Genomic DNA, 13,522 nt, shown 5'->3' with positions numbered 1-13,522 from the left:
AAAATAAATATCATCCAACCTTGGCAAACTCCCTTGTGCCTTAACTGGCCTATAATTTATATGCCATCCAGACTCATTTGCTCCCTCTTCTAATTTTGGCTGTGCAACTCCCCCTGCTGAACCTCCTCTTAGGATCCCATCCCCCTGCCAAGTTAGTTTAAACCCTCCCCAACAGCACTAGCAAACTTCCCTACAAGGGTGTTGGTCCCATTCCGGTTCAGGTGCAACCCGTCCGCCTTGTCCAAGTCCCACTGCCCCCCCAGAAACGGTCCCAATGTCCCAGATATCTAAAGCCCTCCCTCCTGCACTCTCTCTTCAGCCACGCATTCATCTGGTCTAACCTCCTATTTCTATACTCACTAGCACGTGGCACCTGGAAGTAATCCACAGATTACTACCTTTGAGGTCCTGTTTTTTAATCTGCTTCCTAGCTCCCTAAATTCTGCTTACAGGACCTCATCCCTCGTTCTACCTATGTCGTTGGTACCAATATGTACCATGATCTCTCTCTGTTTGCCCTCCCCATTTAGAATGCCCTGCAGCCGTTCAATGACATCCTTGACCCTGGCACCAGGAAGGCAACATACCATCCTGGAGTCACGTCTACGGCCGCAGAAATGCCTGTCTGTTCCCCTTACTATCGAGTCTCTTACCACTATTGCTCTTCCCCTTTTTTTCCTCCCCCCCTGACCGTGTAGCTGAGCCACTCACAGTGCCATGAGCATAGCTGTACTTCCCAGAGGAACCGTCACTCTCACCGCTTTCCAACACAGCAAAACGGTTCTCAAGCAAGATGCCCCCTGGGGATTTCCTGATTACCTGCCTGACACCTTTCTTGTGACTGATGGTCACCCATTCCCTCACTGTCTGCATTTCCGTAAGCTGTGGGGTGACCACGTCTAAAAACATGCTATCTACGAAACTCTCAGCCTCGCGGATGCACCTCAGTGCCTCCAGCTGCCACTCAAGCTCCAAAACTCGGAGCTCAAGTAGCTGCAGTTGGTGGCACTTCCTGCACACGTGGTCGGCCAAAGCACAAGGAGTGTCTAGGACTTCCCACATGTTGTAGGCAGTACATAACACGGGATTGAACTGCCCTGTCATGCCTCAAGTTGGAAAAAACCCTTAAAGTTAAATACAGTAAAAAAAGTTAAATTATTTATGTACTTTTAAATAAAATCTAGCACTCTTACCTTTCCTTAGCTTAATCTATTTTCAACTGGCGAAAAACTGGAGAAAAAACTGGAGAAAAACACTTACCCACTACTCACCAAACCGTTTTCACCTTTGTGCTGACGTCACTTTTTTAAGCTTCCCTGCACTCGTGCTGGTTCTGATCTCTCTGCCACTCTCTCATGCTGTGTTGTTATTTTCAACAAGAACAGACTGCAGGACACTCTTCCCAGACTGCTTCACGACGACGCTGACTGCAGGACACTCTTCCCAGACTGCTTCACCACGATGCTGACTGCAGGGCACTGTTCCCAGATCATTCACTTAGTTTTCTCAATTTAAAAAACATCTCGACTGAGGGTCTCAGTTATGAAACCCCAGCCTACCAGCTTTCACAAGGACAGCATGGAGGCAGAAAGAAGCCAGAAGGGCAAACAGAATGCTGAAAAGAATATAAATCCTAGTTTTCAGCTGAGTACCTTAACAGTCCCTTAATACCGTGAACCTCAAGACAGAAAGTCAGTATAATCTACTCCTGATAATTCATAACAGTCTTTTGCACCAAAAATAAATTATCCAATAGTTTTAATTAATTAATGCAAAAAACAAAGTGGGAAATTAGTGTTTCAAAAAGTTGATCAGATTAATATAAATTAAGTGACTTTGACTTAAGGGTCCATTATATTATATTTTTACAATACCAAGGTAGCCTTGTAAGCATCTGACTACCAATGTACCAAAATATTTTTCACCTCCATACAGAGATCTTTCAAAAATATTTCCTTTAAAACAAAAATCCACTTCAGAAAAGTCTGCATTGTGACTCATCGGTGTAGAATGCTAAAGATTTCAGCTGTCAGTTTCAAACTCTTGTACAAATTTGGTACTGGAAGCTCTGGAATGATTAAATAGTTAATTTATTCAGGCAGTGTATGGCCTTTGACTATGTTACAAACTAAGAATGAGAAACATTCATTTTGTGAATAAATATCCCATTCTAAAATATTCAGAATTATGCTTGTGTTCATTAGGATTTTACTGAATTCACCAAGGCATTTTTCTTTTTAAACTCTCAGAAACTAGGAACAGGAGTAGGCCATTCAGCCCTTCGAGCCTGCTCCGCCATTCAATATGAACATGGCTGATCCTCTACCTCAATGCCATATTCCCGCTTTCTCTCCATGCCCCTTGATGCCCCTAATATCCAAAAACTTATCAATTTCTTTCTTGAATATACTCAGTGACCCAGCTTCCACAGCCTTCTGTGGTAGAGAATTCCACAGATTGACCACCCTCTGAGTGAAGAATTCTTTCCTCATCTCAGCCCTAAATGGCCTGCCCTGTATCCTGTGTCCCCTGGTTTTAGACTCCCCAACCAGGGGAAACATCCTCCCTGCATCTAGTCTGCCTAGCCCTGTTAGAATTTTATACGTTTCAATCAAATCCCCTCTCATTCCTCTAAACTCTAGTGAATACAGGCCCAGTTGAACCAATCTCTACTCATACGACAGTCCTGCCATCCCAGTATCAGCCTAGTGAACCTTCACTGCACTCCCTCTATGGCAAGTATATCCTTTCTTAGCTATGGAGACCAAAACTGCATGCAATACTCCAGGTGTGGTCTCACCAAGGCCTTGCATAACTGCAGTAAGACATCCCTGCTTCTGAACTCAAATCCTCTTGCAATGAAGGCCAACATACCATTTGCCTTTCTAATTGCTTGCTGCACCTGCCTGTTTACTTTCACTGACTGGTGTACAAGGACACCCAGATCCCTTTGCACATCCACATTTCCCGATATATTAACATTTAAATAATACTCTGCCTTACTGTTTTTCACACCAAAGCGTATAACTTCACATTTATCCATGTTATACTGCATCAGCCATGTGTTTGCCCACACACACAACTTGTCTAAATCACCCTGAAGCCTCCTTGCATCCTCTTCAACACTCACAACACCACGCAGTTGTGTGTTGTCAGCAAACTTGGAAATATTGCATTTGGTTTCCTCATCCAAGTCATTTATGTATATCGTGAATAGATGGGGCCCAAGCACTGATCCCTGTGGTACACCACTAGTCAATGCCTGCCATCCGGAAAAAGGCCCATTTATTCCCACTCTCTGTTTCCAGTCTGTCAACCAATTCTCAATCCATACCCCCGATCCCATGTGCTTTAATTTTGCCCACTAGCTTCTTATGTAGGACCTTATCAAAAGCCTTCTTGAAATCTAAATACACCACATCCACTGGTTCTCCCATCTATATTCTACTAGTTACATCTTCAAAACTCCAGTAGATTAGTTAAGCATGATTTCCCTTTCATAAACCCATGCTGACTTTGTCTAATCCCATTAATGCTTTCCAAGTGTTCTGTTATCACGTCTTTTATAATAGACTCTAGCACTTTCCCCACTACTGATGTTAGGCTAAATGGCCTGTAATTCTCTCTTTTTTCTCTTCCTCCTTTTTTAAATAGTGGGGTTACATTTGCCACCCTCCAATCTGTAGGAACTGCTCCAGAGCCTATAGAATTTTGAAAGATGACCATCAATGCATCCGATATTTCCAGGGCCACTTCCTTTAGTACTCCGGGATTTAGATTATCAGGCCCTGGGGATTTTTCAGCCTTTAACCCTATTAATTTCTCTAGCACCATTTTTTTACTAATACTGATTTTCTTCAATTCCTCCTTCTCATTAGACCCTTGGTTCCCTAATATTTCTGGGAAATTATTTCTCCTCTTTTGTGAAGACAGAACCAAAATGTGTGTTCAATTCTTCTGCCATTTCTTTGTTCCCCATTATAATTTCCCCCCTTTTCCAACTGTGAGAGACCTACATTTGTCTGCGCTAATCTTTTTCTCTTCACATTTATAGAAGCTTTTACAGTCAGTTTTTATGTTCCCTGCAAGTTTACTCTTGTACTCCATTTTCCCCTTGATCAATCTTTTTGTCCAGTAATGATTTTACTATGGTTAAAGTTTACTAAAAAAAAGAAAAAAATGAGCACATAGTCTTTTACTTTTCTGATGGAATTTAATGCAACAGAAAACTATAATCCAATATTTTATGAAAATTAAAATGAATAAATATATATCTCTTAACTGCATGACAAATGATGCAGAGTGTTGCTGTGTAATCATGGAGAGCAGCCTCGTAACGGATCAATAATTTCCATTCCCCCAATGGAATCATTTAATGTTGCAAAATAGTCCATCAAGATTACCACCATATGGATCATACTAACTGACACAAATCATTCATATCAGCATTTTATGCACTCTCAAATTAAACCTAGCAAAATTAATACATTAATTAGAAAATCACAAGAGGCTTAGTAATTTAAGTTTGAAGAAGTAGAGGGCCATAATTAAATAAAAATAGGCATATTGTTACAACCAGGGCAGGAGGATTTTCACTAGCCCAACTACTCCACAGGTTGCACCATAAGTGTAAATGTTTAATTCACTCACCAAAATGGCCAATTGTTTACTGTTGCCGTTGTTAGGCCCAGAACAAAAGAGACTTTAACCAAAACAAAAACAGAATTACCTGGAAAAACTCAGCAAGTCTGGCAGCATCGGCAGAGAAGAAAAGAGTTGACATTTCGAGTTCTCATGACCCTTCAACAGAACTTTAACCAGGCTTCTTTCAATAAACTCAGGCTGATTGATTTATTATGAAACCAAACTTAATTTTTAAAAATAAATTGCAGAAACAAATGGTTAACATATAATTTGTAATCTCGAAGTGCAACCAAATACCCCTTTAAATCTTGCATGCACACATGCAGGACAAAACATATAGGGTCACTGCAGAGGTTGGTGCTGAAGCGAAAAATATACCTTTTGACAATGGGAAAACTTTATGAAAAAAGATAAAGTTCAAAGGGTTTTGACACTATTGATCTGGTGTTCCTGCATGCGAAAACAGATTGCTGGTCACAGTAGTTGTCTGGAAGTACTTTCCAAAGGAGCTTCAGTGTGGAGGAGAACTGAGCAGAATTAATGTCCTTGGGATCTCTCTCATCTCAGCTTCTCAGGTTTCCAAATGCCGGCGGGTTAAACTGAGATGAGGATCTCTAGCTGACAACTACACTGAATTTCAGTCAAGCCAGGGAGAGCATGAGTTGGGCAACCTTTTTGGTTTATTCCCAAACTGCATCCAAAAGACAAGCTCAAAACAGAAAACTCATCTCAGTCAGATGGCTTCCAGAAATCATCAAGGCCTCGCAGCCTGAAAACAGTAGGTTTTTTACCTCTCCAGCAATTAAAGTTCAAGTAAACAAATTGTTCTCATCTCCTCAAATGCCTTGCTGGTCATTTAGCTGAAGTCATGTGACTTCTTGAAAAAGGCAGTTTGCTCACAGTCCAATGTGAATTTATAACTTTTCAAAAAAAAACAGGTCAGTTCCCAAGAAAGTGTCCAAATAACTCAAAGTTCTTCCAATTTCTTTAAAAAAAAACATACAGCTCTTTGACATATGTATTTGTAACAATATGGTTTAGATCTGCATCAACATCTCTCACCTCATTAAATGTTGTACTTATAACTTAGCTGTTCTGGATAACTTTCATAAATGTAAATGGATTGTTAGACTTTCATTACAGAACTATAAAATACAAATTTAAAACTAATAATTTTTTAAGTATATAGAGATATCTTGGACAGTGGGTGCTGATAATTATTCTGCTGTAGGCATTTACAGCTCCTCTAGAGCCACCTTCTGTTTCTTTATGTGATGCGTTACAATCCCCTATTGTCTTGCACAATCATCCCTCTTGTCAGTTAATCACCTCTGCCCTCCACCGTATCAGACCTTCCCTTTTGTTCTTTCCATCTTTTCAACCCCCCTGCATTTTTTGCCCGATCTTGTACTTGCTTATAAACTGTTGAATCTCTAACTTCTGCCAGTTCTGATGATAGGTTATCAAGCTGAAAGGTTAACACTGTTTCTCTGTCCACAGATGCTGCCTGGCCTGCCAGATTTTTTTTCATGATTTTCAGATCAAAATACTAGATAATACATGTGCACCTATACACAATGAACTGCAACTAAAGTCAAGTATTTTACGTTTTAAAATTTGCCTACAAAAGCATATTTTTAAATAATACAGCAACCAGCATCACACTATGTGGAATATAAATTTCAGTGAAGACAGAGGACTATAGCAATTGTAGTTACAATTTTTATAAAATGCACTGGTTACCAGGATATGTGTTTTCTGTGAATAAAGTCTAAAGTATGTATTTTTCCCTCCAATTTTCTCCTTATTTCACCTGAAGGTGCTAACTCTTGCTGCTGGTACGGTTACATAAAGTATCCCAAATGCTGCGCTAGGAATTGAACCTGAGGCCAACTAGTCTTAATGACTTACTGGTATACTGGGCAACAACTGAGCCATCAGAAAACACAATGCTTAGACATGCAGACAATTAATAATCATTAGCTGGAGTGAAATATACTACATTACATACAGAGCACTCAAATATTTGTCAAGGCTGAAGTAGCCAGTAAATAGAGGATAAATGATTCCAGGGAGTGATTACAAGGCTGCAATCCAATCTAAAAGGTTCAGGTGTTAGCAGTCATAATAATACAATTTCAGATGTTTACAATAAACATCTGAACCCCTCAGTTTGACAAGAGTCAGTGGCGCAATGGTAATGTCACTGAACTAGTTAATCCAGAGGCCCAGACTTTGCTCTCAGGCAAAGGGTTCAAATCCCACAGTGGCAGCTGGTGGAATTTAAATTCAATTTTTAAATCTGGAATTAAAAGCTATTCTCAGTGACCATGAAACAATTGTCAATTGTCATAAAAACCCACCTGGTTCACTAATGTCCTTTAGGGAAGGAAGTCTGTTATCCTTACCTGGTTTCGCCAACACGTGACCCCAGACCCACAGCAATGTGAGTGATTCTTAACTGCCTTCTGAAATGACCTAGCAAGCCACTCAATTGTATCAAGCCACTACAGAAAAGTCAAAAAGGAATGAAACCAGATAGACCATCCAGCAATGACCTGGGCACCAGAAACAGCAACAGCAAAGCCAGCCCTGTTGACCCTGCAAAGTCTACCTTACACGGGGGCTTGTGGTAAAATTGAGAGAGAAGTCCCACAGACTAATCAAGCAACAGCCTTATATAGTAATACTCATGGAATCATGCCTTACAGACAAAGTCCCAGACACCGCCATCACCATCCCTAGGTATACCCTGTCCCACTCACAGGACCAGCACAGGTGGCAGCGGCACAGTGGGATAAAGTCAGGAGGCAGTTGCCCTGGGAGTTCTCCATATTGACTCTAGACCCCATGAAATCTCATGGCATCAGATCAAACATGGGCAAGGGAAACTTCTACTGACTAACAACTACCGCCCGCCCCTCAGCTGATGAATTAGGATTCCTTTATGCTGAACACCAATTGGAAGAGGGTGACAAGGGGGACTTCAATGCCCATCACGAAGATTAGCTCGGTAGCAGCACTACTGACCAAGCTGATCAAGTCCTGAAGGGCATAGCTGCTAGACTTTGTCTGCAACAGGTGATGATGGAATCAACAAGAGGGAAAAACCTACTTGACCTCATCCTCACCAATCTGCCTGCCACAGATGCATCTGTTCATGACAGTATTGGTAGGATCGACTGCCGCACAGTCCTTATGGAGATAAAATCCCGTCTTCACGTTGAGGATACCCTCCATCATGTTGTGTGGTACTACCATCTTGCTCTCCCCACACCCCCCCCACCTTAAACCAGCTTATATTTCACCCCTCTCCTATTTTTACTTAGTTCTGTTGAAGGGTCATGAGGACTCGAAACGTCAACTCTTTTCTTCTCCGCCGATGCTGCCAGACCTGCTGAGTTTTTCCAGGTAATTCTGTTTTTGTTTCAGATTTTGAACAGGTCTAGCAACTTAAAATTGGGCATCCATGAGGCGCTGAGGCGATCAGCAGCAGCAGAATTGTATTCAGCCACAATCTATAACCTCATGGCCCGGCATATTCCCCACTCTACCATTACAACTAAGCCAGGGATCAAACCTAGTTCGATGAAGAGTGCAGAAGTGCATGCCAGGAGCAGCACCTAGCATACCTAAAAATGAGGTGTCAACCTGGTGAAGCTACAACACAGAACTACTTGCATGCCAAAAAGTGGAAGCAGCAGAGAGCCAAGTGGTCCAACAACCAACGGATCAGAGCTAAGCTCTTAGTCCTATCAAATTCAGTTGTGAATGGTGGTGGACAACTAAACAACTAACTGGAGAAGAAGGATGCTCCAGAAATATCCTCATTCTCAACGGTGGGGGAGCCCACCATATCAGTGCAATAGACAAGGCTGAAGCATTTGCAACCATTTTCAGGCAGTAGTGCGGAGTGGGTGATCCATCTCGGCCTCCTCCTGGGATTCCCAGCATCACAGATGCCAATCTTCAGCCAATTCAATTCACTCCATGTGAAATCAAGAAACAGTTGAAGGCCTGAGAACAGTCCAGCAATAGTACTGAAGATTTGCACTCCAGAGCTAGCCGTGGGCCTCGCCAACCTATTCCAGTACAGCTACAACACTAGCATCTACCCAGCAATGTGGAAAATTGCCCAGGTATGTCCTGTTACCAAAAATGCAGGACAAATCCAATCTAGCCAATTGCCACCTCATCAGTCTACCCTCAGCAATAACCTGCTCAAGGATGCTCAGTTTGGGTTCCACCAGGCACACTTGGCTCTTGACCTCATTACAGCCTTGGTCCAAACACGGACAAAAGAGCTGAACTCAAGCAGTGAGGTGAGAGTCACTGCCCTTGACATTAAGGTAGCATTTGACCAAGTGGAGCCCTAGCAAAACTGGAGTTAATGGGAATCAGGTGGAAAACTCTCCAAAGGTTGGAATCATATCTAGCACAAAGGAAGATGGCTGTGGTTGTTGGAGGTCAATCATCTCTGTCCAAGGCCATCACTGCAAGAGTTTGTCAGGGTAGTGTCAAAGGCCCAACCATCTCCAGCTGCTCCATCAACGACATTCCCTCCATCATATGGTCAGGAGTGGGGGTGTTCGCTGATGATTGCACCATGTTCAGCACCATTCACGACTCTTCAGATACTGAAAAGTTCATGTCCATATGCAGCAAAACCTAGACAACATTCATGCTTGGGTGGACTAGTGGAATGTACCATTCGTACCACGCAAGTGCTGAGCAATGATCATTTCCAACAAGTGAGAATCTAACCTTCTCCCCTTGACATTCAATGGCATTACCATCATTGAATCCCTCATTATCAACATCGTGGGGGTTACCATTGACCAGAAACTGAACTGGACTAGCTATATAAATACTGTGGCTACAAGAGCACTTCAGAGGCTAGAATTCTGCGGCAAGTAACTCACCGCCTGACTTCCCAAAACCTGCCCACCATCTACAAGGCACAAGTCAGGAGTGTGGTGAAATACTCTCCACTTGCCTAGATGAGTGCAGCTCCAACAACACTCAAGAAGCTCGACATCATGGACAAAGCAGCGCACTTGATTGGCACACCATCCACCACCTTAAACATTCACTCCCTCCATCCCTGACGCACAGTAGCAGCATTGTGTACCATCTACCAGGTGCACTGCAGCAACTTACCAAGGCACCTTCAACAGCACATTGAAAACCTGTGACCCCTACCACCCCCTAGAAGGGCAAGGGCAGCAGATACCTGGGAACACCACCACCTGCAAGTGCTCCTCCAAACCACACACCATCCTGACTTGGAACTATAATCGCCATTCCTTCACTGGCGCTGGGTCAAAATTCTGGAACTCCCTTCCTAACAGCATGTGGGTGCACCTACATCACATGGACTGCAGTGGCTCAAGACAGCAGCTCACTATCACCTTTTAAGGGCAATTACGGATAGGCAAGAAATGCTGACTTAGCCAGCGACGTCCACATCATGTGAAAAAATAAATAAAATAAAGTCATGAAATTTCTCCAGATAATCCATATGATATCATTTATTTGCAATTTTGCTTGTGGATTAATTCTATTTGCTTTTTTTAAAATCAGCAGCTCTCAGTTTCCTAAGGAAGGTGATTTCCACCTCCAAGGTGTGTAATAATTCTCATGGACAAATATATTTGCAGTGATTACTGGATGTTTATTGAGAAATAATCTGGAATGGATTGCTCAAAATTTAGTGCATATAATTTTCAAACTATAATTATGACAATACCAAAGCCACACCATAAACTGGCAGCCCCCGCTCCTTAGAAGGCCTCTTGCTTCTTAATCTCCCCACATGGGGTCTCCCCCACCCGCCGCTGGTTGAATATCTGCAATTGCAGAATGAGGCCCTTTGGCGGGCATTAATCAGGGGAAGGCAGTGGGGTGCCCTAACTGCACCCTCCTGCCCAATCAAACACTCCCCACACCCTCACCTTGGAACTCCTCCCTGGAGGAGGCATTAAATTATGTTTGTTTAGAGAAAATTGCTTACATATAATACAGGAGAGAAAGCGGAAGTTTTTATTGAAATCCAAAATATCAAATAAAAACAGCATATTGTATTTAACATACACATCTGAAATGCCAAATAAACCAGGAAAAGTCCCAAGTCAATGCTGAATTACCATAAATGTTGGCATATAAGTCGACCTATGAAGCCTTGAAAAATCCATCCAAAAATTGGAATCTACTTATACGTTGAGTACACAGCCTGGGTGTATGTGGTCGCTGTATGAAATGTCATCTGCTTCTGCTGCAAAGAATGGGCATGTCTTAAACTCACCTTCGCAACAGAGCCCATATCGCCTGCTTGATCCCTTATGCCCAATTATAAGGTATCCATGAATTAGTGGGTTCAAAAATTAAGGCTGACTACCAATACAAGTACAGCATGACGTGGCTGTAAAGTGTAGGGGAGGGTCAATTTATATGCTGGGCATATGCAAAAACATGATTTTTGAGGCTTATATGCTGGGTTGATTTATACACCGCAATTTATGGTAGCTGAATTAAGGTAGGTGACAGCAAAAGCATCCTTATTACTTCAGCATCCCTGAGGACAGGAAATCATCTGGAGCTCTTGTTCTAGTTCTCAACCTTGGAAGTGTGTGTATTTGAATAGGTTTGTATTCACCTTTAACACCCGTAATGGATGGATAACACATTAACATTCACTAACTAGCCCCGCACATTAAGAACAACCACTTGGTCAACTACTAGGCAGTAACCAGTGCCCAAGCATGCTGTCATGGTCTACAGGAAAGCGAAAATTGATGGAAAAAATTACACTGTGGATGTATATCCTGTAGTTATTACCTCCAATTCAACTGGATGCGCAGTAAATGTGTTCATAGATAGGCCTATTAACTGACTCCAAGAAAGTAGTTTGCATATTTTTTACACAAATCCACCTCTATTTTTTTCTTTTTTTTTTGGATGGTCCATTTTTTGTTCTGCCAGACTATATCAACTTTGATGAAAGATTCCTCTGAAACATGAACTCATCTTCATTTCTCAGGTTGCCTGACTTGCTGTGCATTTTCAGTATTTTCTGTTTTTATTATATTCAGACAGCTCTGGTGAGTTGACAAATGTTTTGTCACGAGTGAAAACTACAGACATGCACTGAAAGCTGGAAAGAGATTTGGCAGCCATGTGCAAAGGGAGCATTTTCCACATACAAGGAGAATTTTTTTTTGTTGTACTTTATATTTTGATGCAAACTGTTCTTACACTGATTAGCGACATGTGATGCTCTTTCGGATTAGCCAGTCCAATGCTTCAGTCACTGAATTTCCCACCAATAATAAATTAAATAGGATCTAAATGATTTATTTAATTCCTATAATATATATTGTTTCCAGAACTTGCCTTTAATCCTACTATTTTAGTTTTACTTAAAGCGGCTGCCAAAATTACAAACAGATGAGTAGTTAAGATCTGAAATGCACTGCCTGAGTGCGTAGTGGAGCCAAATTCAATCAAGCCTTTCAAAAGGAAATTGGATAAGCAACTGATGATAAAAAATTTGCAGGAATACAGGAATAGGGCGGGAAATTGGACTAGCTGAACAGTTCTTCTGCAGACTTGATGGGTTAAATGATCTCCTTCTACGCTGTAACAATTCTATGATTCTATGAGAATCTGCATATCATTACAAAATACAGAACAGTATTTAAAAGGAAACAATTCTAATTTCAATCCAGTTTAATAAAAAAAGATATATCAAGGGCAGAAACATCTGGTTGGTGTCCTTCAACCCACTTAACGGTTCATCTCATCGTGACTCCCAGGGATCTACAGAAAAAAAGCTTTATTTACAGGACCAGTCTAACACAAAATAGTTAGATTTTACTTTCGATTTTCTTTCCTCCTCCAATTTTCTCCTCTGCTAAAGGTGTTTGTTTCTACTGGGGGCTGGTTCCACTGGTGCTCAGCAACCTCTAGTAAATCAACCATTCTTCACATACAAGTCTAGATACTTGTTTATTTGATTTATTAGATAACTCAGCACACATCAGGGCTTTACTGTCGATTTTAGCATTAAGTACCATAAATTCAAGTAAGTAACTGCAAATAATTAGATAATTTCAGGCATCAGTTACAATATTTGCTTTATATAAATACATTGACATACATGAGGAACATTACAAGATGAATAGTGCCACATACTGGATGCTAGGTGCTAGTTTCAACACTTGAAAATCTAGCACTTCACCACTTAAATCTAGGGAAAATCCACTTCAGACAGAAGGGAGACAAAATTAAATATACACAAATACATAAAAAAGGAAAAACTGCAAATGTTGGAAATTTAGAATTTAAAAAACTTAAAATGCTCGAAATACACAGTAGGTCAGTAAGACAGGTTAGAACCCGATGAAGTTCAGACATGAGAAATATTAACTTGTCTTTTTCTTTAAAGATGTTGTCAGATATTTCCAACATTGTCTGCTTGTATTTCAAATATTCAGTTACATTGGAGAAAAGAGAGAAGCTGGGATTGTTCTTGACAAAAAAGCCAGGGGGCATGAGAATTTTTAAGCAAGTTATAATGACCTGCAATACACTGGCTCAAAGGGAATTTGATAAATAATAGCTATGGAGAAATTTGCAGGGTTGTGGAGGAAGAGCAGGGAAGTGGATAATTTTCAAAGAACAGACATGGTGAGCTGAATGGCCTCCTTCTGTGCACCATGATTCAGACAATCTCTAATCGGTTTCCAGCGGAAAAGCAAAAAAAGTCATGTCGCGCCCACTCAACTTCAACCAGCCCAAATAAAAAACATAACACAAGAACATGAGTGGACTGTGAAGTCATGTGGTACATACTATGGTCACCTGAGGTATAGAGAGT

The 13,522-nt window shown here is 41.3% G+C and overlaps 1 protein-coding gene across 2 annotated transcripts in view; it reads right to left on the bottom strand.

Moving 5' to 3' along the window:
* The window catches only part of cwf19l2 (CWF19 like cell cycle control factor 2), a 241,711-nt gene that overhangs the window by 203,039 nt on the left and 25,150 nt on the right, over positions 1-13,522 (bottom strand). Inside the window, exon 1 of one of the 2 annotated variants that reach the window (XM_078545515.1) lies at positions 11,155-11,302. The exons of the other annotated variant lie outside the window; for it this stretch is intronic. The gene's annotated coding sequence lies outside the window, so the exon portion shown is untranslated. Of the gene's footprint in view, positions 1-11,154; positions 11,303-13,522 lie in introns of those variants that run through there. 2 annotated transcript variants of the gene reach the window in all.

This window comes from Cetorhinus maximus, chromosome 7, assembly GCF_964194155.1.
Source record: "Cetorhinus maximus chromosome 7, sCetMax3.hap1.1, whole genome shotgun sequence".
Classification (NCBI taxonomy): domain Eukaryota; kingdom Metazoa; phylum Chordata; class Chondrichthyes; order Lamniformes; family Cetorhinidae; genus Cetorhinus; species Cetorhinus maximus.
The sequence above is the reverse complement of the archived record's forward strand: the minus strand, read 5'-3'. Positions and strand labels throughout refer to the sequence as shown.